This window comes from Hibiscus syriacus, unplaced genomic scaffold (genome assembly GCF_006381635.1).
Source record: "Hibiscus syriacus cultivar Baekdansim isolate YM2019G1 unplaced genomic scaffold, ASM638163v2 tig00002840_pilon, whole genome shotgun sequence".
Classification (NCBI taxonomy): Eukaryota; Viridiplantae; Streptophyta; class Magnoliopsida; order Malvales; family Malvaceae; genus Hibiscus; species Hibiscus syriacus.
Window position 1 is genome coordinate 9,281,592 of NW_024061947.1, and position 25,375 is coordinate 9,306,966.

At 36.0% G+C, this 25,375-nt stretch overlaps 3 pseudogenes; all 3 read right to left on the minus strand.

Annotated features, from left to right (window-relative positions):
* Positions 1-1,288: 1,288 nt before the first annotated feature.
* Positions 1,289-5,319, minus strand: LOC120152546 (annotated as a pseudogene).
* Positions 5,320-5,833: 514 nt separating this feature from the next.
* Positions 5,834-22,717, minus strand: LOC120154024 (annotated as a pseudogene).
* Positions 22,718-23,217: 500 nt separating this feature from the next.
* LOC120152554 lies at positions 23,218-25,061 on the minus strand (annotated as a pseudogene).
* Between the last annotated feature and the right edge of the window lie 314 nt (positions 25,062-25,375).

The following is a 25,375-nucleotide window of genomic DNA, read 5'->3' on the forward strand; positions in this document are numbered from 1 at the left end:
TACTCGGCGCAACGAAATACTGAAAAAGTAAATTTTCTTTCCTTTTCTATATATTATCACATTATCTTCTTTTTCTCTGTCATTTTAATGATTTTTCTACTATATTAATCCTTGATTACGATAAATTCCAACAGGATAGAGAGAATAAGAAGCGTTTATACGATCAACTAAAATCGGAAAACATGGAGTTGAAAGCAAAGAAACAAAAGGTGTGTTATCTTTTCCCCTCTCTTATTGATCAATGGGTTGTTGATTTTATTCCCCACTTCATTGATTTCCCTTTTAACCCAGGTTTCGCCGGAGACCGGCAGTGGTCAAAATTTCCATCAACAACCGTTGGTGAAGAGTTGGGAGCACCCAATTGGTGGAATGATGCGCTGGGTAGCTTCAGACATTGGAGGAATAAGCAAGTTGAACGATAAGGTGGGACCACTGGGTCTCATCGATCTCAACGTTCCTGCAGAGGAAGCTGACCAGAGCCTGAGCTTTGGTTCATTTGATCTGGAAAGAGCAACAAAGGCAAGAGCTACTCAAGCGAGGCTTGAGAGGAAGCAGATTTGCAGGTCTAAGAAGTATAACTCTGCATGCAAAGCTCGTTATGCGTAGAATCTTGAGGATCCAGATTCACGGAATTGTAAATTGGAAGAGATTCTTTGGGAGAGACATGATACATATACGTTGAATCTTTTTGAGTAGTTTCAGTTAATGATTCAATTAATTTGAAAATTTAATGCATTATCTTACAATGCAGTGTCTTTTAACTATTTGTGTAGGGTCTTTTAGGCATTTAGCTAGGTATAGGGTGCACGTGTGAAAGAGGCTTTCCCCCCCCCCCTCAAATATAACCCAAATAAAAATAGATTTTTACTCTTTAAATTTATTTTACTAAATTTTGTTTAGATATTTTAAAATTATTTGATATTTAGTATAATAAACTATTTTTATATGTAATTATGTAATATATAAAAAATATTTAGAATAACAATAAAATAATATTTTAAAGTAGTGGTTAGTAGTGAGGGTATTGAGAGACTGAGAAGTTGAAGGATGGAATTCTTTATTTGAAAGTAAAAAAGAAAATACCACCATCTTAGGAAAGACAACACAAATACAATAATAAAGAAGAAAATCATACAAGCACAATGAATTAACTACACACCTACTATTTGTACTTTGTAGTAGAAATTTATATCGGCAGGGAAGGTTTTTATTCTCAAACTTTCAATCGGCTTCGTCACATATTCTTTCAATTCTCATAGTTCTCCTCCTCCATACCTTCGTCATTGCACTAGCCCCCATCGTCCTCCACGGTGGCATCCTGGTATTGCTGATACTCTGCAACCAAGTCATTCATGTTGCTTTCTGCTTCAGTGAACTCCATCTCATCCATCCCTTCACCGGTGTACCAATGCAAGAAGGCCTTGCGACGGAACATTGCAGTGAATTGTTCGCTTACCCTCCTAAACATCTCCTGGACTGATGTCGAGTTCACATACACTGGACTTCACGTTATTGGGTATCCACTCCACAAAGTACGATGAATTCTTGTTCTGAACGTTAATCATCTGTTCATCAACCTCTTTGGTGCTCATCTTGCCTCAGAACATAGCCGAGGCTGTCAAGTACCGACCGTGGCGAGGGTCAGCGGCACACATCATATTCTTGGCATCCCACATCTGCTGAGTCAACTCCGGGACTGTGAGAGAAATGTAGTGCTGGGAACCACGAGATGTGAGGGGTGCAAACCCAACCATAAAGAAGTGAAGACGTGGGAATGGGATAAGGTTCACAGCCAACTTTCGGAGGTAGGAGTTCAGCTGTCCGGGGAACCTAAGGCAGCATGTTACACCACTTATAGTGGAGGAAATTAAGTGGCTCAGATTTCCAACTGCAGGATAAAAAAGGAAGAGTTAGTTTCAGGTTTATTGCAAACCATCCATCAAGATTAATATTTTATCACTCACAACTCGGATTAGTGAGCTTCAATGTCCGGAAGCAAATATCATAAAGTGCCTCATTGTCAAGAACCATGCATTCGTCAGCGTTCTCAACCAACTGGTGCACAGAAAGGGTGGCATTAGACGGCTCCACAACGGTGTCCGAGACTTTAGGTGAAGGGAAAACAGAGAATGTCATCATCATCCTGTCTGGATATTCTTCTCTGATTTTTGAAATAAGGAGAGTTCCCATGCCAGAGCCAGCGCCTCCTCCAAGTGAATGACATACCTGGAAGCCTGGTCAACAAGTTAGCTTCATTAGAAAATTCAAAGGCGGATGACCATATTATTTAACCATTAAGATTTCACCATCATTAAAATGCAAATAATTAAAGTAACTTTTTAAACTAACCCTTCTCTAAAACAACAGATCACCTAATAGATAAGATTAACATGCTCCAACAGATACTTGATACTCCAATCAACAAAAGGAATTTATATCAACTTGAGCCAGATCCAACTGTTACGGTTTATATATTTTGGGCACTGACCACAGAGTTGCTATAATTATGATCAGTGCCGTATTTTTTTTTTGGATAAATAAATTTTATTACCCAAAGAAAGCAGTATCTGCTACAAAAATAACCGATCACAAAAATATTTGTACAATCAACTTACAACAAGAAAAGATCGGTTTAATCTATACCCTAGGAGTTACAAAGGAAAGAGTTAATATTATCATTCCTGTTTATAGCTTTTCCCCTTAATTTGATTGCAACATCTTCTTTGATACAAATGAAGAGATCTTCAACAGTTCTTATTCGGTTTTAAAAAATTCTTCGGTTGCGTTCCTCCCATAGAACATAGATTGTAGCACACCAAGCTATTTTTAAAATTGTTACGATGAGAGATTGCCTTTCCAGGTGTTAGTAGCCCAATTAATCATGTCTTCCCAAGCTGAAACAGATTTCTTTATCCCATTATGTGAAAGAATTGCTTCCCATAGATAAGAAGCAGTTGAACAATCAAAGAACAAATGGGAGCGGGTTCCATTGATGAGTTACAAAGAGAGCAGTCCCCGGATGTAGTAATCCCCATTCGTTGAAGTCGTTCTCGAGTAGGAAGACGATTGAGGAGAGCCATCCAAGCAATAATGCTATGCTTCGTAATATGAAGTGGGAACCAAATCAAGGATTGCCAAGAGCTTTTTCACCATTAATTCTGATTTCTTGCCAGATTTCCCTTATGGTAAAGGTGCTGTTTGAAATGGCAGGAAGAGCTTCATCACGTAACTTGAGCAATCTATTAAAACTCCAACTGAATTTCGAGCCTCTCTCGATATGCCAAAAATTGTTATAATGTATTATAGGCCCCAATTATTTGAAATATTTGTTATTATGAGCATGCTCTTAAAATTTGTCTTTTTTAATATTTGTTATTAGAGACTCATTTTTTCCAATACTTACTATTATGAAGTTACCCTTAAAAAATTATTTTTAACATTTATTATTATGAACATTACTTAAATAGCGATATGTAACCATAAAAATGAATGTTATGCAGACATCATCCAAAACTGCGATATCAACAATCGTTATGTCCACAATAGTATATGTTATTAAAAATCCATAACTACAATACTTGCAGCGACTACAATATCATTTGTTATGTTCACAAAAATGATAAACACAACGCAATTGAGACACAATACAAACTATAATTTAAAAATTTGATTAGGGCCTAATTTTTTAGTTCACCCAGAACCACCAAAATATCAGGAAACGAGCCTAATTATGATAGCAACAAACCAAATCTTTCACAGCAGTCATACCATTATATGGTGATAATGATAGTATGTCTTTTTCATATAGATCTGGATCCAGAAATATGGCTCTCTCTTTTCTTTTTCGTACGTGCTACTTTTAATATTTTGCATCAAACAAGCCAATGTTACAATTTACCTTATGATTATTACCGTTCTTATAGATTGATACAAAGTCACATGGCGTATGCATATATGCATGACAGTTATGATTTCCCATGCTCATTTAGAGATCATTGTTGCTTCAAGATTAGATGTTAAATACTGGTCATGCCATAGTAATAATGCAAAGACTGCATTCATATGACGATGAGCTGGTAAGGGTCCCCAATGCTCTAAATTCATGAAAAAAGGTTAACAAGGCTACAAAACTATTGTCGACAGAATCAAGAACAAAATGACTTGCTGTTGGCAATCAAAATCATACAGTGAAGTCTCTAAAAAATCATACAGTGAAGAGAAAAAAATGAAAATAAAAACCATATAGATAAACAAATCTGCTTATTTAACTACATATATATATATATATATATATCTCAAAACGGTAGATAAAGATCCGTGGCCACTATAGCCTCCACACCATACAAAAAGAAGCTTACTAATAACAGCGCAGTCTAAACCGTCAGCCAACTAAAGAAAAAGATGGATCAGGGAACAAAGCCGCAGTCATTTCATGTAATTTGCACAGTGAATAATCAATTATAATTTTGAAGATCTAGCTATTGTTTACATATTAGAAGATTGGTAAAATTGAGATGATTTTACTTTGATATGCTCACCGCCTAAAGTAAGGAACTCAAACGATAATTTGAGCAGGAGCTGTTCTTTGTCGTTATCATGAAAGTGCTATTGCAACTCAAACAGAGATAAGAGTTACGAACTTCGAGGCGAAAACAAAAAAGTAAAACGCCACTAAAAAAACTTCTAGAAACAATTCTAAGAAAATCAACGCAGAATTACCGAAATCTAAATATCTAGGACAATGAACACGAGAATAAGTTCGATTACTATGAAAATATAAAAACAGGGAAATAATGTGTATACCTTGCAAGCAATCACAATTCTCTGCCTCTTTACGAACAACATCAATCAACTCAGCACCTTCAGTGTAATGACCTTTGGCCCAGTTGTTTCCGGCACCAGATTGTCCAAACACGAAATTATCAGGCCTAAAGATCTGGCCGACCAGATCTGATACTATCCATAGTACCGGGTTCGAGATCCATGAGAACCGCACGAGGGACGTACCTTCCACCGGTTGCCTCGTTGTAATACACATTGATCCGCTCCAGTTGGTTTTCGGATGATTTGCCATCCGTATTGAACCTCCCGCTAGGATCAATGCCGTGCTCATCGCAAATCACTTCCCAAAACTTGGAACCGATTTGGTTCCCGCATTGGCCTCCTTGAACGTGTAGGATTTCTCTCATCGTCGATTGCTTTCGAAAGACAAGAATAAGGAGAATTAGGGAGGTTTTACTAGGGTTGGGAGAGGAAATAGAGCGAATTGGTGAGGAAAATGTGAAGAAGTAAATGGTGATAATATAATAGATGAGATGATATTTTTTGTAGAACTGTCAGTCAGTCTCTGATTGGGACGTTTGATTTTTTTTGAGAGAGATTGTACGGACATCAGCTAACCACCCGCTCCCAAATTCCCAAATTCGGCTTTTGAAGGGTAAATCGTATATAAGGTCCTTGTACTATATACATTTTACAAAATTAACTGAAAAATTTGAGAATCGATGTTGAAAATGTATTTTTCATAAAAATAGTCTAGAAATAAACAAACTATAAGAGGACTAAATACAAAAATCAGGCAGTACATTTAATTTGAGCTCTTATCTAAGCTTGATGATCATAATTGTTTATCTAAATATGATTTCCGTTTATATCAATTGATTAGTATGATTTAAACGTGACAAAAACCTTTGCGGTTCCTTTCTGCAAAATTAAACACCATTTCCGAAAATGTATGAAATAAAACTACCAAATGATGTTTCATTAAGCATTTTTACACAGCTTCGATGAATAAAACATAATCCATAATCCTTTTACGAAACTTCAGCATCTTCATGTCGGTCTATTGTTGAGGTTGAGATTCGCTACAGAACCGTTTGAAGTTCAAAGCCTCATCTGCCAAGAAGTCACTGGAGAATTCACATGAGCAAAACGTTCAGAAAAACATATTCTAAATCTATAAAGACAGTCAAGAAACTCACAATATCCGCTCAGCCATTCGTGATGCTTCCCATCTTGGACTCCAAGGATATTCCGATAGAAGGGGTGACTTTTTCGGTATTCCTTGCAGTGATATATGCTGCAGTAATTCACAATGATAACACATGTAATTATCAAATTTGCAAAAGAACCATTTAATCAGCCAAGCATATTGTACAAATGACGAAGTTCTCCAACAGGTAGAGGAACTGATACTGTGCACAACCATAAAAGCCAGTTGGTCCACAAAACTTATTCAGAAGTAAAATTAACACATTTATATTTGATTGCGGACCCCTCAACAAGATGAATTCAAAAACCTTTCATCAATCTGTCTTAAAACGGCATCTAAATACTCAACTCAAGAACATAAGAGCTTTGCATTCGGAAAAGCAAATAGTACCTGAGAACTTTGAAGCATCAGAGCTGGCTGCTGCTTAGGAAACTGAGTAGAAATAAAACATGTATCTAAAATAACAGTATCAAAAGTTCAATTTTGGAGGTCAAGTTCAGTAAAAAAAAATACGAGTACAATAAGCAAGATACAAAAACTAATTGCACTAAAATGAAATGCAATCATAATGTGACTAAACTATACAATCCTAAATGATCTAGAACTTATTCAAGCTTAGTAGAAGCAATCCTCAATTAAGCCTAAACATCACAAACACTACAACAGAAAATGTTAAATCAGTAATTATCTAATGGTACCAGGAAAACAAAGGATCCAGAAGAAGCAAGAAATATGGCCTTCCTGCAAAAGATCTGCCACATAAAACAATGACAATCTAACAATCAATGTTAAAGGATTTAAAAATTAATATATCAAGATAAATGGCACGATTAGTGCACATCGGTTCAGCTTCCAAAGGTCTTCCAAAAATGGGCTAATGACTATAAAGCGTCTTCTTATATCAATTAATGAAACAACTTCCACAACCTGGAGAACAAAGAAGATTGCAGATCACTTTTGCTCCTAACTACTCAACGTAAAGCCTAGAAGAAGAAAAGAAGCTGACCTGTTTCTGAAGAGATTCTTCTAGGAGAGGAAGATATTCAGCCATGCACCTTCAAATGAGGAGGCAAAAAACCAACTGAAATTTGTCAACACAAATTGTTTTTACCTTTTAAGATATGCAACACATGAAGGTAGAATATGCACGTAACTTGCATTGCATCCAACCATGAACGAAGCTTGACATCCTCTGTAGAAAACAGAGCTCTCAGCTCAGTAGTTGACATCAATTTCAGACGAGGTGGTGGGGGAGTAGATGCATACTTTTTTCCAACGGGATATATTATCTGTAAGATAACAAATTTTACCAGAGGTGGGAAAGAAATAAAGGACTGAAGGGAAGAAAGAAGTCGAACAACAATTCAACTACATACCATTTACCTTTAACTTTTTAAGAATTAAATTACACATAAATGAGAAGGAAAAGAAGGAAAGGTGAACCTGTAAGTAATCTTTGTGGATGTCTGCAGGGGCACCCAGCACCATTTTGTTTATGTTCATATCCATAAGCGGCACAGCAAACCTGACCTATTCTGGCTACGCTAAGATTCAAAGGCATAAGACCATGGATTTAATTAAAATCAATTATTTTTTAAGCACACCAAATCCACTTATAAACCATATTATCAAAGGAATACCTTTTCAGCACCTGAACTAATTTGCATTTCAATTCCCTGCAGTACAGTGAAGGAATATGAAAAGAGGAATGAGTTAAGGCACTAATCAATTAATTCATTCTACAAATGCAAGCGTATCATAAAATTGAAGAGCTTCAAACTGTAAATTTAGTTACTAGTAGATAGAAAAAAGATGGGAAGGAGGTATATATTCATATTCAAATAATTACATTAAATATCAATGACATAGCAGAGTCTAAAAATTATAAAAGTTTCAATATGTAATTATGTGACGTTAATGGCATTCAATGAAAGACTTCCTGTGACAAGATAAACAAATATTGAGAAAATGGGCATTATAAACAAATATATTTTCCATTGAGGTTAAGAGTAATGAATGAGGAGATTATGTGCAAATTCAGAGGGATGATCTTCTTTTTCTCCATCAGAAATTAAACTTAAATGCCAAGAGATTACCTCCCGTGAACAAATAGTGCTAATCTCAAATTTCAACCTATCATCGTCCACTTCTCCAACACATTTCTTCTGGTAGGCCATATATTGGTCCCTATTTAACAAGAAAATAACATGAACTTCTAGGCCTTTTTTCCCCATAACCCATAGAAGAATTTGTTTTCCATTACAATGGCAAGTGTCAGTAAACATCAAGCCTAACCTCAATTCCTAGTCAGTAAACATCAAGCCTAACCTCAATTCCTAATTAGAGCTGTCATAACCATTTTTTTTGTAAAACAATTAAATATTATTTTTAAAAACAATTATGACTTTAATTTGGAAAAAATGGGTGATTTGAATTGATTTGAATAAAATTAAAAAGAGTCGCCATCAGCCTTGAGTTAGGTAGGTCGAATACTAAAACGTCTTTTAAAACAATTTTAAGAAAAATCATTTTTTAAGACAAGATTCGGTCTGCGTTACCAAAGATTCATTTAAATGGATTCGGGAGTCGGTTACGTGCGGGGAAGGGTAAACACCCCCACAACGCCCAAAATTGGTACTGTGTCGCTTACACATCGTTGTAAATGGTGGAAATTATAAATCAAATATAAAGTTAAAATATGATCTATTTATCGAACGTTGATTAATTTGCTTCGAATTAAATAATTAGAGAAAATTCTTTAACTCGAAAAGAAATCTCGAAATTAGCAATCCTCCATCGGGAAAGCTAACTCGACTATTTCTCATCTATAAAGAATATTTCCCTCTTGATAAAATGTGAATCGAATATGAATAAAATTGACGTTTGCATACAACAAAATAAATGATTAACTAAACATGAATCGAAAATAAAATGGAAAAAATTTGAAGTTTATATTTACATAAAGTAAAATAAATTACTATTTAAAATAACACACATTGCATCATTTGCACAAATTAATAAAATATACAACTTATTTAAGTTACTATGTCGTTAAAATGCCGTATCGGATCGCACCACTTCGACCAAGTGATACTTTCCACGCTCATTCTACGCATACGTGTTCTTAAAAGTATTTGGACAATATTTAAATAAAGAAAATGGAAATAAATAGAAATAGAAATATGTGAAATAAATATTTACAACAAATAAAATTAAACATATTTAATTACATATGGTACAAATAGATACATAACATGAAAATGTACATACATAGGGGATTAAAATAAAAGAAAATTAATATTACAAACCAAACTATAATGACAAAAAAAGTACTTTTGAATTACAAAAACCCAAATAACAACATATAAACTCAAAGGACCAAAATAGTACAAACATGAATTTCAAGGACTAAAATGAAATAAATAGAAATATGAAGGGATTAAGCGGTAAATAAAAAACAGAGCCAGAATCAAATATTAAACATTTACAAGCACTAGAAATGAAAATAAACCATAACACATCTAGGACTAAACTGCAATAACCAAAAACATGAAGGCCGAATCATAATTAAACCAAAAGTAAGATAATGACTAAAATATAGATTTATAACTATCATAGCCAAATTTGAATATCAGAGAAAGTACACAACACCTAAGATCAGTGACTAAATATAATATTTATAAATGTCAGAGATAAATTCGAAACTCAGCCACAATACATAACATATAAACTCAGGGGCTAAAATGAAACTATTACAAACATTGGGACCAAAGTCAAATATCCACAAAAATGACATAACATACATTAGTAGGACTAAAATATAAACAAGGAAACATAGATGCCCAAACAAAAGAAAATAAAATAGACATTAAACCAAACATCAAACAATGACTAAAATAGAATATATACGAATATGATGACCAAACTCAAATAACAGTAAAGATAATAAAATGCATGGGATCAGTGATTAAATTAAAATATTTGAAATATTAATCCAAATCAAATATAGACAAATATGATATAAAACATGAACAGGGACTAATATATAACATTTGCAAATTTCAGGACAAATCCGAATATCAAAGGAAAATGCACAATAAACTGAAACAGTGACTAAAACGAAATAAATATAAATATCACAACCAAATTATAATATCAGCAAACATAATATACAAATAATGACTGAAATGCAATCATTAAAAACTAAAAGGCTCGAAATAAAACAATAATAATTTCATTAAATGACTTAAATAAAGCATTACAAAGGAGAAGGGACCTAAACTGTAGTTACCCCATGCTTGCAAAACACGGGTGCCCAGACCCTTGAAACGGCGCCGTTTGGTCAAATTACATAAGCCCAAAAACGGGCATTCATTCATCCATCCTCTCATTTGCCTCTCATCCAAAGAAAACAGAAGTGAGAGAGTTTAAAATTCTCTCAACTTCTTCACATCGGGGAAGAAAGGGCCGCCTCATACCGGCGGCCTCCCGGAGGCCCATGACGGCCGGCACGGCAGTGCCCGGCGGTCGGAGGAAGTAAACAGTCTCAAAAGACCCCCCTCCTTTACCCTCACCCAAAAATCACCCCTACCTAACCTAAAACCGACCCTAAACCCTTAAATCTAAGGTATACCTTTTGAGAAAACAAGAAACCGGTGACCCTTCCTCTCTCGATGACTTCTCCGATCAAGGTATGGTCTCCTCCCTCTCTATTTCCCTATTGGTTTTTTTTTTTTTTTTTGTTTGGTTCGAGTAGTTCTCTTTTTCTTGTTTTTTTTCTGGTTTTTTTTTTCTCTCCCTGAACCTGAATGCCCCCCGTTTTTTTCTCTGTTCTCTGCTCTTAACACCCTTGAATACCCCCTCTTGTCTGGTTGCATGCTTGATTTATTAGGGGTTTTGAATGAAATCATGAAGCCTACGGGGTATGGGGATTGTTTCTTGATTTGGTACGATTGAATCCCGAAAAAAATCGGGATTTAGAATGATATTTTAATGGGTTTTAGATTTGATATATTTTTTTGACTGATTTGGGCACTGTGGATGACGTTTCAGTTACTGTTTGGAAGCTGGATGACAACGGCGGTGGCTTGGGATCGTCGGCGACACTCACTCGGCTGAGAGGCTAAAAGGCGACAACGGCTGAGCTTCAATTTAGGGTTTAAAACCCTAACTAGGGTCCCTTTGGACCGTTGGATCAAATCTGATCCAACGGCTGAAATCTCGAGCGGCTGGTGCCTTAGAGTGAAACCTAACCGGGTATGGGTCACTTTTGGGCTTGGATGGGTCGGATCCGGAGCAGCTGGGCCTGATTCAGGTCAAGTATTGTAATTGGGTTGACTGGGTTGATGTACTGGGCCTCAAAATTGGCCTGCAAAATAATAATAATAATAATAAACATAATAATAATACAATAATAATAATAATTAAAATTAGATAGAAAAACCCGGACAAAAACGGGTGTCTACAGCTGCCCCTCTTTGCACATTCTTGTGTTAACAAGAATAGGGCAAAGACGACAAGACATCACGTTTTTGTCTGGTTCTCTCCCTTTTAAACTTAGAAATTGGATAATGTTGGTTGTTGGGGACGAAACTGCTCATACGTGATGAGAGTTCGGGTTGTCTAAGGGTGACACGGTTCCTACGTGATGAGGAGATTTGGTCGGTGGATGACACGGCTCATACGTGATGAAGAGTTCTTGGCCATCTTTAGGAAGGCAATAACACGGTTCCTACGTGATGAGGACGGCTGGTTATCTAGGGGTGACACGGCTCTACGTGATGAGGAGATCTGGTCGGGGGATGACACGGCTCTACGTGATGAAGAGTTCTGGCCATCTTTAGGAAGGTGATACACGGTTCCTACGTGATGAGGACGGCTGGTTATCTATGGTTGACACGGCTCCTACGTGATGAGGAGATCTGGTCTGGGGATGACACGATTCCTACATGATGAGGACGGCCCATCTTTAGGAGTTATGGTTAAAGAGAACCAAATTAAAGATTTGTTTCAAAAGAAACAAACCCAAAGATTCGTTTCAAGAAAAACAAACTCAAAGATGATGTTCAAAAGCAACTGTCTCAAAATAGACAAAATTCTTTTCAAGGGAAATGACTCAAGATGATTTAAAGGAAACTGTCTCAAGAAAATTTGTTTTTAAGGGAAATGTTCTCAAAGATCGGGGTTCATTGAAAACTGTCTCAAGAAAATTTGTTTTTAAGGGAAATGTTCTCAAAGATCGGGGTTTCATTGAAAACTGTCTCAAAATGAGACAAAATTCGTTTCAAGAGAAACGATCTCAAATGTTTGCTTTGTTCAAGGGAAACATACTCAAAGATGGTAAATTTTGTTTCCAAAGAAACAAACTCAAAAATTTTTTTCCAAAAGAAATGTATCAAGAGATAAAACCTTGTTTCCAGAGAAACAAACTCAAAGATGATCTTGTTTTAAGAGAAAATGTTTCAAGAGACAAAATTCGTTTCAAGGGAAACGACTCAAAGATAGTTTTATTTTAAGCGAAACAAACTTAAAGATTTTGTATTTCTAGAAAACTGTCTCAAGGGAGACAAAATTGTTTTAATAGAAACGATCTCAAAAATGGGTATTTTCAAAAGAAACAGACTCAAAGATGGATTACATCTAAGTGAAACCAATTTGTTTCAAATGAACATCTCAAAAGTTAGTTTTTCATTTGAAACTGTCTCAAGAGAGACAAAATTTATTTCAAAGAAATAGACTCAAAGATGATTTTGTTAAGATAAACAAACTGAAAGATTTTTTTTTAAAGGAACAAACTCAAAGATTTGTTTCAAGAGAAACTGTCTCATTTTAAGAGAAAAATCGAAGATTTTTTTCAAAAATTGTCTTAAGAGAGACAAAATTTGTTTCCAAAGAAACAAACTCAAAGATTTTGTTTCAAAAGAAACTATCTTAAGAGAGACAAAATTTTTTTCCAAAGAAACAAACTCAAAGATTTTTTCAAAAGAAACAAAGATTTTTTCAAGAGAAACTCAAGAGAGACAAAAACTTGTTTCAAAATATAGACTCAAAGATTTTTTCAAAAGAAACAACTCAAAGATATTTATTCAAAAGGAACAAACTCCAAGATTTTTATTCAAAATGAACAAACTCAAAGATTTTTTCAAGAGAAACTGTCTCAAGAGAGAAAAAAAAATCGTTTTAAAAGATTCAAAGATTGTCGATATTGTTATATGGAAATAATCTCAAAGGTGTTTTCAAAAGTGTTTATTTTGTTTCAAATGAACAATTTCAGGATTTGTTAAAAGGGGAAACTGTCTCGTGCGAGACAAATCAGCTTTGAAAATCTCAAGTGATATTAATTTTGCTTCAAGTGAAGCAAATTCAAAATTTGTTTTTAAAAGGAAAAAAAATGTCCCAAGCGAGACGAAATTTGTTTCAGATAAATTGTCTTAAGTGAGACAAAATTTGTTTCAAGAACTGTCTCAAGCGAGACAAAATTTGTTTTTCAAGAACTGTCTCAAGCGAGACAAAATTGTTTTCGAAGGAAAACTAATAAGACAAATTTTGTTTCAAAGGAAACAATCAAATATTTTTTTTAAGAAATTGTCTCAAGAGACAACTATTTGTCTCCAGAAAAAAAAAACAGCTCAAAGGATACTGATAATCTGCTTATTCTTGCTGATGGAAATATCTTCAGAAGAGACGATTGACTTCAAAAGTCAAATCTGTGGATGTCATTATTTCTTCAAGTTAGAGATATCTAGTCATTTCCGAGCTTTGATTTCCTGAGAGATCAAAATGATGTATTTATGAATGACTAATCTTTGATGTTGATGATGTCATGATGAAGTTTGATTTATTTGTCCTCAAGAGAGGAAACTCAAAGTGTTTATTGCATGGTGATAACGTTTGATGCAAAGATGCAAACTTATGTAACATGTATGTAAGGTATGTATGTATGTATATGTTGTATGTTTTTCTCGAGCTGAAAGGAGAATGGTTGCGAGAGCAGTCTTCACTCTATCATTGATTCAGTTTGTCTTCATTCCATGGTGTACTCTTGCAAACCTTGACCTGAGACCATTTGTTTGTCCCATCAAATTTGCCCAAAAATTAGCTTCTCTTGCCCAGCTTCGATTCTGAGCTTCGGAGAGATATTCGTTGAATTCCAAGATATAGAGAACTTATCTTGTTTAAAATGTTTTTCTTCTTTATTTTCAAAAGTCTGAAAATATCAATAGTTTTGAAAAATGTTTAATCAAAAGTTTTGAAAATATTGCTACTTTCAAGGTTTCTCAATTGACAACTCAAAAACAAGAGTTCATTGGATATCAAAGAATTAATTACTCTTTTAATCCTTCAATAAATTATAGCTATTTGACAAGTGTCAAGATCAGTGCTATCTTTGAGAGATGGTTAAGTAAGGAAGGATAAAAAGTCTCAAGTGGTTAATTTTGGTCAAAAGTATAGTGTTCTCATTATTTGATGTTTCTGATCTGATGGAGTAGCTTTTGTACTCATATATTGGAAGTGTTCTGACTCCCAACTCTCATGTTCTCATTCATGTGTGATGCCTCAAGGGATTTGAGCAATCGTCTCCTATGTAATAATCTTCATATTCGAGCCGCCCTTTCAGGTTTCAAACTCGAACCTCCTTTGGTTTCAAGACGTTACCCAGAATTTTACGTCTTTAACCCCCCTTTGTTTTATCTATCAGCATTAAAGATTTTAGAAAATCTTTATAAGTAAAATTAATCCTGATAGGCGGGATGAAATATGAGGATAGTCTCTTCCGCTTAGAAATCCATGTATGATTAGAAGGGACTTGTAAGGCACGTAATGTAGGTCATGGTTCAGGGTTATGAAGAAATGGATAAAAGGCCCAAACATGGTTTTAAGGGTATTTGAACCAAGGATCAATTAACTCTGATGCCTTCGATCTTGTTTTGCTCAATTGAATATGCTCGTATGAGTCCTTTGTCTCTTGATGTTTTATGATCTTCTGGTGAACTAATTCTGGATCAATCTCATAGTTTGAAACTTGATGTGCCATTTAAGTCGAGAGACTCTTTGTATGTGCTCTTTGTCCACTTTCTGTTCTTTTTTTTCACTTTGTTTTTTTTTTGCTTTTCTTTTCTCTTCGCTTTAATATGATCTTTGCACTGTGTATTTGGTTCACCTTTTGGTCTTATCTGGATTAATGGTCTTCACTCATACGAGCAGATTTCCTCTAACTTGCCCCCAATATGGAGGGTGATCCTTGATTAGGGTTGAATCAGAAGAAAATATAATTCAGGCTCAAATGGGGACACAAGGGATATATTTTCTCTTGTTGTGAAGGGATAATGAAAGAAAGCGTTCGTCATCTCATACATAGAAATCCTTGCGAAAGAGGTATCCCCAGGGGGATAGATTTTCAGGATTAATTTTTATTCACATGAAAAATATAATTAATGCATGATAAAATTATTTTGAAATAATTTCTTCTTTTTCTTCTTCTTGCTCCCGGTATGCCTCAATTGCTCAGGCTCGTCCTTAGAAGATCGCTTCAAGATGCCCCATTGTTTCTTCTTGTAGGAAATTTCATGTTCAAGTGAACAGTATACTCAACGTCTGTAGGTTTTATTGGTAAAAAATTGGTTTTGCGTCTAAGAAGACGATGGTGACTTTATTGGCTCAAGAAAGGTAGGGTACTTTGTGTCTCAAAAAATAAATACAGTGTTTCAAGGTGGAAAGAATATTTCAAGATCTCAAAGAGATAGAATGTCAAAAATTGGTTATTTGGTAGTGACCAGGAATTATTTCGGGTAAAAATTGAGATATTTATTTTGGGTTTAGGACAGAATAAAATAGGTCTAATCTTGCCATATGTCAAAAATCTATAATTCTTGAAGAATTAAAAGATATGTAATTCATTCGATATTCAAGAACTAAAGATTAAAATTTGTTCAATTATTGATGATCATTTCAGTCATCAAAGATTAAAAATATTTAAGAAATATTGAAGAAATAAAAACAAAACGAGTTCAAACAAAACAATCTCTATGGATGCAAGTGGTTGATGCAATGACTTCTCTGGCTTAGTATTAGGATACCCCTGAATAAAACATATTATGGATTTTGTGCTTTAGTGTCTTGCAGTTGTCAGTGGTATGCCCGAGCTCCAACATGATAGCTGCATATGGCGTTAATATCATGGCCTTCAGGATATGGGGTCTCTCTTGGTTGGATTGAACTGGAGTCACAAGGTTCCTCTCAACTAGCTTGGGAGCAATTCCTCATATGTCATTGGGATTGGATTGATGCGACAGAATGTCTTATGAGGTTTGGTCCCCAGATTAGCTAGATAAGATTTCAATGTTAATATCATCTCTTTCTTCATTGTCGGAATGACTAGTGCCTCCTATCTGGCCATTCTTAACTGCTCTTTCGATCATTTCTCCACACATGACAATGTCAGAAAAACTCTTAGTGGCAACCCCATCAGTAGTCGATATATGGAGACTTCAATGTATCGATGAATAGAGTGATGAACTCTTTCAGTCATTGGTGGATGCACTTGAGATGCGACATCCCTCCATCGTTGAGCATATTGTCGGAACTCTCATAATTTTTCATCTTCATATTCTGAAGCATTGTTCGATCGGGGGCCATATCAATCATGTGCTTGTATTGGCCCAGAAAAGCACTAGCCAAATCCCTCCAGGAGCGGACTTGAGTATGACTCAGTTGATTATACCCCTAGAAGCGGGTCCAATCAAACTATCTTGGAAACAGTGGATCAACATCGGATCATTGTTGGTGTATCCAGTCATCCTTTGGATAAACATCGTGAGATGTGAATTAAGGCGACTGGTGCCACTATACTTTCAAACTCGGGCATCTTGAATTTGGGCGGAAGCACCAGGTTAAGAACTAACTAGTTCTGTTGCATCCATCCCGTTGTGAGAGTTGTCCTCTCATTCCATGGAATGTCTCTCTGCACCACTGTTTCAAATTATCTGGGATCTCGTTCTGGGCTCTTCTCGTCACTAGGTGATTAGGAATCCTGTTGGGCTAGATAGTTGGTTGCGAACTAGCCTGTGCTTTCACACATTTAACTGTTTCACGGGTCAATGAAATCTTTTCTTTGCCTTTTTCTTGGTTGAGCTCAGCCACTTTGCTACCATTTGGTAAACTAGGTCTTTTTGTTTTGCAAGATACGATCCACGGTGGTCTTTGTATCTGCTCCATTTAACCTCCCACTTGCTTGCAACTTTTGCAAACTCTCGTTCAGTTCTTTCAATTCCTCAAATTTTGCATCCATTTTCAATACTGTGTGAATGCAGTTGCACAGTTAGAAGCGCTTCCTCAAAGTTTCCCACAAGGTAGATTAATGCATGTAAACATGCTTAAATGAATGTTATGCAAAATGCAACGATACAAATGCAAATGCAGAAATGTTGATCCCAACAATGAATATTTTAGAACAATTTCACTAGAAATAAAGTTTCACATTACAAGACAGTCCACTTTACAGACTTGACTTCTCTTAGATGTTGAATCTGAAATGGGTCGCTGCTTCATCTGGATTCATCCTTGAAAATGATGCCCCTCAAGCGTTTTGTAAACAGACTCTTTTAATGCCCCGGCGATGCTGAAGTCAGTGCATCACTCTTCGATGAATAACGTCGGAACGATCGTAATATACATCTACTGCGGATTAATCCCCAGCAGTCTTAAATGTTGCACGATCGTCGAGCTCACTGCTTTGTCTCGGATCTTTGTATTTGGAACTGATGCCCCTAAAGCATTCTGTAACCTAACTCTGTTAATGCCCCAGTGGGGCGGAAGTCAGTGTGTCGCTCCTTGATAATAGCGATGAAATGATCGTAGATAAAAATCGACTGCTGGATCATCATCGGTCAGTGGCTCATCATTTTAGTCTCGAACGTGCACGATCGTCTTGAGCAAGTCTCCTTCTTGTACTCTGTGCATTTCTTTTTAGCATTCGGTGCATGTCTGTGTACGCGACTGCTTGGTTGAAAACTTTTATCTCTTGTGAAAATTTTCTCTCGAATATCCCCTTGCTGATCAACATTTCGCATTATGTTATGATGCAATGTAAAGAAGAATGAAAAAAACAAAAACAACAGAAATAAATAAGTTAGTGCACACAAAGAAAAGAAAAGAATTGTTAGTACAGGTAAGACAATCGATATATAAAAAATTATTTAGAGATGAATATAACACCTACCCCATCATGATATCTACCCAAACATGCTTTCAATAGATAACAATCCTACCGGACATGCTTTCTACCAAAATTGATTTAATTTCAAGAAAATAATCCTAACCGCATGATATCTATTCGCATGCTTTTATTCTAAAAGAATAAATATATTCTACAAACTTTAAACAAAAGGTAAGGGTTAGAAACTTCCTCCTTTGTGTACACCTATTTTAGGTACCTACTGACGGACAAAGGTTCGATATAACTATACCTAGGGTGACCATTCTACGGTTCACTATATGCATGGTTTCGGTTCTAACAGGAAAGGGGACTCGAATTGTCCTTGATGTCGGTGACCCCTTGGGCTGCCAGACCCTCGATCCTCACCCATTACAGGTTTCAAACGGAACGAGTTCAATTCAAGGGGATTCATTACCTTATACTCGTACGAGGAATAAATCCCTACGAAGGTATAAGGTATGTATCCCATGGGTTATTTGCTAAAACTCATACGAAGAATAAATTCCTACGAGAGTAAAGCATTCACCCCAACTAATTTGGATCGAAGCTCGTCTCTAGAGCTTATGTTATGCTAATGCGAGATGTGTGTGAGGAGGAACATACCTACCTTCGACCCAAAAGGAAAACAAAACAAGGAAAAAAAATGATAAATCTTGATAAAGCTGAAAGCCAAAAATAAAATGTTAGTATGACAAAAAACGAAGCAATTAAAAATTTCAATAAACGGATCATAAGTTAACTATGTACTCAAATTATAATTTCCACTAAGACGACAATGTGTAAGCGACCTACAGCTTGACTCCTAAAAAAAAGTCCCCAGCAGAGTCGTCAAGCTTCATAACCATTTTTTTGTAAAACAATTAATATTATTTTTAAAAACAATTATGACTTTAATTTGGAAAAAATGGGTGATTTTGAATTGATTTGAATAAAATTAAAAAGTCACAATCAGCCTTTGGGTTAGGTAGGTCGAATACTAAAAACGTCTTTAAAACAATTTTAAGAAAAATCATTTTTTAAGACAAGATTCGGTCTGCGTTACCAAAGATTCATTTAATGGATTCGAGAGTCGGTTACGTGCGGGGAAGGGTAAACACCCACAACGCCCAAAATTGGTACTGTGTCGCTTACACATCGTTGTAAATGGTGGAAATTATAAATCAAATATAAGTTAAAATATGATCTATTTATCGAACGTTGATTAATTTGCTTCGAATTAAATAATTAGAGAAAATTCTTTAACTCGAAAAGAAATTCAAAATTAGCATCCTCCATCGGGAAAGCTAACTCGACTATTTCTCATCTATAAAGAATATTTCCCTCTTGATAAAATGTGAATCGAATATGAAAAAATTGACGTTTGCATACAACAAAATAAATTGATTAACTAAAACATGAATCGAAAATAAAATGGAAAAAAATTTGAAGTTTATATTTACATAAAGTAAAATAATTACTATTTAAAATACACACATTGCATCATTTGCACAAATTAACAAAATTACTCAACTTATTTTAAGTTACTATGTCGTTAAAATGCCGTATCGGATCGCACCACTTCGACCAAGTGATACTTTCCACGCTCATTCTACGCATACGTGTTCTTAAAAGTATTGGACAATATTTAAATAAAGAAAAATGGAAATAAATAGAAATAGAAATATGTGAAATAATATTTACAACAAATAAAATTAAACATATTTAATTACATATGGTACAAATAGATACATAACATGAAAATGTACATACATAGGGGATTAAAATAAAAGAAAATTAATATTACAAACCAACTATAATGACAAAAAGTACTTTGAATTACAAAAACCCAAAATAACAACATATAAACTCAAAGGACCAAAATAGTACAAACATGAATTTCAAAGGACTAAAATGAAATAAATAGAAATATGAAGGGATTAAGCGGTAAATAAAAAAACAGAGCCAGAATCAAAATATTAACATTTACAGCACTAGAAATGAAATAAACCATAAACACATCTAGGACTAAACTGCAATAACCAAAAACATGAAGGCCGAATCATAATTAACCAAAAGTAAGATAATGACTAAATAATAGATTTATACTATCATAGCCAAATTTGAATATCAGAGAAAGTACACAACACCTAAGATCAGTGAATAAAATATAATATTTATAAATGTCAGAGATAAATTCGAAACTCAGCCACAATACATAACATATAACTCAGGGGCTAAAATGAAACTATTACAAACATTGGGACCAAAGTCAAATATCCACAAAAATGACATAACATACATTGTAGGACTAAAATATAAACAAGGAAATAGATGCCCAAAACAAAAGAAAAATAAATAGACATTAAACCAAACATCAACAATGCTAAAATAGAATATATACGAATATGATGACCAAACTCAAATAACAGTAAAGATAAAATGCATGGGATCAGTGATTAAATTAAAATATTTGAAAATATTAAATCCAGAATCAAATATAGACAAATATGATATAAAACATGAACAGGGACTAATATATAACATTTGCAAATTTCAGGACCAAATCCGAATATCAAAGGAAAATGCACAATAAACTGAAACAGTGACTAAAACGAAATAAATATAAATATCACAACCAAATTATATATCAGCAAAATAATATACAAATTAATGACTGAAATGCAATCATTAAAAACTAAAGGCTCGAAATAAAACAATAATAATTTCATTAAATGACTTAAATAAAGCATTACAAAGGAGAAGGGACCTAAACTGTAGTTACCCCATGCTTGCAAAAACGGGTGCCCAACCCTTGAAACGGCGCCGTTTGGTCAATTACATAAGCCCAAAAACGGGCATTCATTCATCCATCCTCTCATTTGCCTCTCATCCAAAGAAAACAGAAGTGAGAGAGTTTTAAAACTCTCTCAACTTCTTCACATCGGGGAAGAAAGGGCCGCCTCATACCGGCGGCCATCCCGGAGGCCCATGACGGCCGACACGGCAGTGCCCGGCGGTCGGAGGAAGTAAACAGTCTCAAAGACCCCCCTCCTTTACCCTCAACCCGAAAATCACCCTACCTAACCTAAAACCGACCCTAACCCTTAAATCTAAGGTATACCTTTTGAGAAACAAGAAACCGGTGACCCTTCCTCTCTCGATGACTTCTCCGATCAGGTATGGTCCTCCCTCTCTATTTCCTCTTGGTTTTTTTATTTTTGTTTGGTTCGAGTAGTCTCTTTTTTTTTGTTTTTTTGGTTTTTTTTTTCTCTCCTGAACCCGAATGCCCCCGTTTTTTCTCTGTTCTCTGCTCTTAACACCCTTGAATACCCCCTCTTGTTGGTTGCATGCTTGATTTATTAGGGGTTTGAATGAAATCATGAAGCTACGGGGTATGGGGATTGTTTCTCTGATTTTACGATTGAATCCCGAAAAAATCGGGATTTAGAATGATATTTTAAGGGTTTAGATTTGATATATTTTTTTGACTGATTTTGGCACTGTGGATGGCGTCATTACTGTTTGGAAGCTGGATGACAACGGCGGTGGCTTGGGATCGTCGGCGGCACTCACTCGGCTGAGAGGCTAAAAGGCGACGACGGCTGAGCTTCAATTTAGGGTTTAAAACCCTAACTAGGGTCCCTTTGGACCGTTGGATCAAATCTGATCCAACGGCTGAAATCTCGAGCGGCTGGTGCCTTAGAGTGAAACCCTAACCGGGTATGGGTCAACTGTTGGGCTTGGATGGGTCGGATCCGGAGCAGCTGGGCCTGATTAGGTCAAGTATTGTAATTGGGTTGACTGGGTTGATGTACTGGGCCTCAAAAATTGGCCTGCAAAAATAATAATAATAATAATTAATAAACATAATAATAATAATTAAAATTAGATAGAAAAGACCCGGACAAAAACGGGTGTCTACAAGAGCTAGCAGCATTGTCGGGTCTTTATGGTTCCAATCAGAAAATGTTTTGAAACTTCAAGTCCCCCTCTCCTACAGAGCCAGTCAGTGTAATGGGTGAAATTCTCATATTCGGGTCAAAAATATATCGGCGGAGCCAATGGGAACTCCCCTGGATCAATGCAAACAATATCATATAAGATCATCTAAATAGAGAGCAATTTCACTAACAAATCTTGCATTTCACAATTAAAAATCTTACAGACATTTAATATAATCTAAGCAATGTGAATCGATCTAGACCCCCGGCGTAGGTTTTTCCACCAGATGACACTTGCTCGACTTGCAAATCAAAAATACAAATAGAAATTGAAATTTCCGTTACTGTTAAAATGGAACCCTAGTTCTTAATCGAAGTAATGTCGTTTATTGAAATGAGAACTGTGAAGGAAATACGGGGTAGTGGGGTTAGGTGGAATTACCTTGATTTTTTCGGGGAAGTAATGATGATATAATGGAGCTGAGCTGAAATGAATGGAGGGAAGCCATCAAAAGACATGCCTAGATACTATAACCGGCTCAGAGAGATCACTTATGATGATTCTCACTTTGACGAAGCTCAAAGGCGATGATTTTGAGGCGCGGCATTTTGAATTATTCGCCGTCGACACAAAAAAGATAAAAGGGTGACCGACCAGGGACTTAGCCAACAGTTTAGTACAATTGTAGAATTGTAAATTGAAGAATAGGATGGCAATTAGTACCCTATAATCGCCATCCGGATCCGGTATTACCAGACTATGGTGATTGGTGAAGACATGAAGATGAAGTTTCTTTACAGCAATTATTTTCCCCATAAAGGATGTGTGTTTGTAAGTGGATGTTTTCTATGTTAAAGACAATATTGAATTAAATAATTTTTCAAAAATATTTTGATAAAAACTCTAGCAGCAAGGCTTTTCTGTTTCTACAAAATAAAATTTATTCCCTTACGAATAGATACATATTCCTAATGGACGTGTGGACTCCTACAAACTAGAATTAATCCTGTCATAATATTCAATGAATTTTAATTAATCGAATGTATACGGAGAAACCAAATCAAGCAGAAAATTTGGAGCCATGTCTGAATCATTTGTTCATCAACTGTAACTGCTGGATCTCTGAACTTGTATGGTTTAGCTTATCTTTCATGGAGTTTATTTTCTCTAATTTCCAACCATCCTTGAGCCTCGCGATAAAGGTCTCAGCTTTAGCATTAACATCAGGGTCGTCCATCATGCTGTCCGTTACCACATCATCTTTGCCTGATGAAACATCGATGTCAGTGTTCTCAAATTCCGGCATTTTAAATGGCAGTGGCGGCGGCATCGGGATTAACGGGAACTGTCCACCGATGCTCATTTTCTCTTCACAATAATTAGTATTTACATTTTTCGTCGATGGCGGCATGAGACTGTCGGTCGTGGCTCTTCTCCTCGAAGGTTCAGGTGGCGGGGTCTGATTATTTTGGTTTGATAATCTTTTTGTAGAAACAAGTACCTGTGGCAGTGTAGGTGGTGGTGGGATCTCGGTGTTTTGTTTCGATAATCGTGTTGATATAGAAAACGTCGATTTTGCCGCACTTTCTGAAGAGATTGTATTTTTGAAAGACCGAAGATGGAACCCGCGGTGGTGGTGGAGGAGATATAATAGAATAATAAGAGGGTGGCTCGTGTGGCGAATGCAAGGGGATTCTTGTTGATGGTTATGATCCTTAAGCTTCTTTCTCTTCCTTACGAAGCAAGAACCATCTTATTTCTTTGCTTGGATTACTTCATCGTTCCAATTTCGCATGCTTTACCTTTGCTATATTTCCCATTTCAAATAGCGGCGGCGGAAGCGGCAGTTACGGGCTGTGAAGACTTGATTTGCTTGAATCGATCAGCTTGATCTTCTTATCCATCACATTCTCCCTCCATCGTTTTGATAAGTTCGACTGGTTTAGGGCGGGAAGCTGGAGGTGGAGACGGCGCCGAAAGCGGCGGAGAAAGAAAGTGTTAACAGGAATGATATTGATTTCACATTCTTCAAAGTCACTTCTACACGTCCTACGAGCTCATGAACGAACCATCTTTATTTCTTTGCTTGGATTACTTCATCGTTCCAATTTCGCATGCTTTACCTTTGCTATATTTCCCATTTCAAATAGCGGCGGCGGAAGCGGCAGTATTACGGGCTGTGAAGACTTGATTTGCTTGAATCGATCAGCTTGATCTTTCTTATCCATCACATTCTCCCCTCCATCGTTTTGATAAGTTCGACTTGGTTTAGGGCGGGAAGCTGGAGGTGGAGACGGCGCCGAAAGCGGCGGAGAAACGAAAGTGTTAACAGGAATGATATTGATTTCACATTCTTCAAAGTCACTTCTACACGTCCTACGAAGCTCATGAACTTGATCACTACAATTCGTCGAAGATCGATACCAGTTTAATTCGAAATCATCATAAAAAACGAAACCGATCTTCATTATCATTCTTCGACACATCCTGTCTCAGATTCGGGTACGATCTACTGCTTCTCTTTAACGTTGTAACGCGGGTATCCGGTGCCGACATCAATCTTTCCGAATACTCAAACCATTGCTGCGAAACAATGTGGCTTGGCCTGTCAATTTCATTATTATTATTATTATTATTATCATCATCATTTCTGTTGATGTACTTGTCGTCGTTTCTTCTAGCAAAAACACCGCAAAGAATCGCAAATGAGACCAGAACAACGTTTAGCGAATCCCAGTTTTTCTTTGCTCCGACGGGTCTTAAAATATGAGTTACCGTGGAGAGAAAATGAGGGACGGCAGAGAGAGAGACAAGCAATGCGGTGATGGGTAAGAGAATGAGAATTGATGGGGTGAAAGAAATAGGAGATGGTGGCTGACGGCGGCGCGTGGTCGACTGCTGCCATGACGGCGGGGGAACTCCGGTTATTTCCATGGGAAGACTATCGCAGTATTGAATAACGAGTTTTTTCCCTGTATTTTTCGTTTTAGCTTTGTCTTAGCTTGGGAGACCACCAAAAACACCTTTATAAACTACAAGGAGAGTTTTTTTCCTGGAATTTTCTTATTGTTGGATTAAAATTTTAATAACAGAATGGTATTATGTTAACGAAAATATTTTATAATATCGTTTTAATTTAAGATTTTGTTCAACCTGAGGATCTTTTGATTGTTTAGATTTCCCACCAATTTGACACCTTGGTCTCTCCAAATTCTCTTTATAATTTAATTCTATAAGTCTATGTACCC